Genomic DNA, 2,785 nt, shown 5'->3' with positions numbered 1-2,785 from the left:
TAAACTGCAGTCATGGCACCATCTTAATTATTAAAGTGACTAGTCTAAAGTATTCAAGGATGGATGTGGGGAAAATGTGGAAGTCTATGTAGTAATTGCGGTGAAAGACAATTAATGAATAGGCTTTACAGGATGAGGCTAAAAAGATGTCATTTAAGAATGAAATGATTATTATAAACAAAATGCTCGAACAAAACTCATGTCTAAAGTTTGTGTTATATCAAATACAGCCATGAATGTGAATCCGGAAGAACCAATTTCTATGTTTACCTGATTTAATGATCTTAATCACGAATGAGCTAGCATGAAAATAGTTAACAAAAGTTTTGTATAATATAATTTCTTTTTCTAGGGCGCTTAAAAAATCATAAGAACATTTGAACTATTTCCCTCTGTTGGGAATCGCGGCAACAATGATTATAATCAAGGCTTAAGTGTATGTGTCAATATTGAAAACAATAAGATTTCAAGTCTAAACCTTTATTGTATTGATTAATAAGTTGTTGTTGTGATTACTTGATTACAAATAACCCCTATTTATAACTATACAATTACTTGTTAGATAAGAATAGGAGGAAAACTAACTCAATAACCCCCTAGATTTGTAAGTACGACAACTAGGTCCCCGCACTTACGCAAGATTACACTAACAATCACCCCCCTAATCTTGTGACACCGATGAAGCTTCGCATCTCGTTAAACTTCAACCGTGGCAACGCTTTTGTAAGGATGTCTGCTCTTTGTAAATCTCCACTGACATGCTCCACGTTGATTTGTTCTCTCTCGATGCACTCCCGAATGAAATGGTACCGTGTGTTGATGTGCTTGCTTCTCCCGTTAAAAACAGGGTTCTTCATTAAGGCAATAGCCGATGAATTATCCACCTTCAACGTCACGATTTCCTCCTTTTCTCCAGTCATCTCTGACAACAAACCCCGAAGCCATAAGGCTTGACATGTAGCCAATGTAGCTGCCATAAATTCAGCCTCACATGATGATAACGCCACCGTTCCTTGTTTCTGAGAAACCCATGATATCGGTGATGTACCATAGTAGAAAATCGGACCTGAGGTGTTCCAACCATCATCCATATCCACCGCATGACTACTATCACTATACCCGTGCAACATACTGTTTCCGCCTCTCGAGTAAGTAATACCAAAGTCTAGTGAACCTCTTAGATATCGGAGAATATATTTAACTGCTTGAGCATGAGCTTGAGTTGGTGATTGCATGAACCGACTTGCATAACCAATTGAGTAGCTCAAATCGGGTCTCGTATGAGTTAAATACCTTAAGCTTCCGATTATCTTTCTATAACCGGTCGGATCTACCTTCGGATTCTCATCTTCTTTAGACAACTTTAAGCTCGGTTCCATAGGAAATTGAGTCGAGTTGCACTCCCAAAGACTTGCTTCTTTTAGGATCTTCGTTGCATAATGATATACATGTATTTATACATCTCGAATCCCCTGTAAAGTTTGTATATTTAATGTTTTGAGTTCGTTTTAGTTCGAGTTTCGTTTATCTTTTATTTATTTAAGTTTTGAGTCAAGTATTGTATGCTTTTCATGTTTTAAATCTTTTGGTGTCTTTCACGTTAAACTTAATTCTTTCTATCATTTTATGAGAAGTTTATGCTCGTTTTGCTCGTCATTGATTACATGATTAATTCACTTACGAGTTTTGATTTATTTGCATATAGATGGTGGTTTGAAAGTCAAGGAAAAGAAGGTCTAGAAGGTTCTAAGTGTTGCTTTTGATTCAAGGAAGATAATTAACAAGATTTAGCAACAAATAAATAAATAAAAAAGAAAAAAATCCGGAATCCACCTTTTGAGGGCGCCGCGCCCCGCGAAGGCAAAGGGCCGCGGGGCGCCTAGGCCTCCTGGTCAGCTATCTTCGCAAGCCCAAGCCCAGTTCGTTTATATATATATATATATATACACTATTGCATACCAATCCGATCCTACAACTTTTGGCAGCCGATTTTCCAAGGGTTAGAGCAAGTTTGTGAAGGTTTTGAAGCTAGGAATCAAGGGAGATCATCGAGCTTTCATACGGGTGTTCAAGGATCGATTAAGATGGGTTCTTTCGTTCTTTTTCATTGTCTTTGTTCATTAATTTTCACGATGTTTCTCTTTGTTTTTTGGTTTAGTTATTTGTCTTTGATTATAACTATGCTAGGCTAGACTTCATGTCTACCTAGGTTTGATGAACATGTTTAAGACTTGATTCTTGTTTTGGACTTATGCTTTGATTATGGTTTCGTTGATTTAATAGTAAAAGACTTGATTTTGTTTTCATGATGCGTATAAGTATTTATTATCTTGATTGATTGTTAACTATTGCTTCACGTAGATCTTTTATCTTTTGATTGTGTTCTTTAGATTTAGGGTTTATGTTTAATCAATTACTTGGTGTTTTGATTATTATGGTTAAATGGGCCCATTAGATCATAGAAGCTTGTTGATAGTTGGTTAAGGTTTTAAAATGTTTTGCTAAATTCCAATAGCTGTAAGGTGAGGAGTTGTTCACGTGTCTTGGTCAATTGCATACTAGGATAGTTAGTGACAATATTCTTGCTTATTGTGTTGATCCATGTTCATGATGTCATGTTAGCTTATCAAGTTATCTAGGGTTTAGTGTTTCGTAAGATTGCTTGCTTTAGATACTATTAATTAACCCTAATTGATGACTTTGCGGAAATTAATTCAACTGATTGCTTAACAATCTAATAATTGTTCTTCGGGATTTCATTTGATTCAGTCAAAGGTCCTTAGGG

The 2,785-nt window shown here is 36.0% G+C and overlaps 1 pseudogene; it reads right to left on the bottom strand.

Moving 5' to 3' along the window:
* Positions 1 to 653: 653 nt before the first annotated feature.
* Positions 654 to 1,379, bottom strand: LOC143533394 (secreted RxLR effector protein 161 pseudogene; annotated as a pseudogene).
* Between the last annotated feature and the right edge of the window lie 1,406 nt (positions 1,380 to 2,785).

Source organism: Bidens hawaiensis, unplaced genomic scaffold, assembly GCF_021521415.1.
Source record: "Bidens hawaiensis isolate Kalapana, Puna unplaced genomic scaffold, B.hawaiensis_p1.1 tig00009686_1, whole genome shotgun sequence".
In the NCBI taxonomy this organism is placed as follows: Eukaryota; Viridiplantae; Streptophyta; class Magnoliopsida; order Asterales; family Asteraceae; genus Bidens; species Bidens hawaiensis.
Note: the sequence above shows the minus strand (reverse complement) of the source record. Positions and strands in the feature narration are given on the sequence as shown.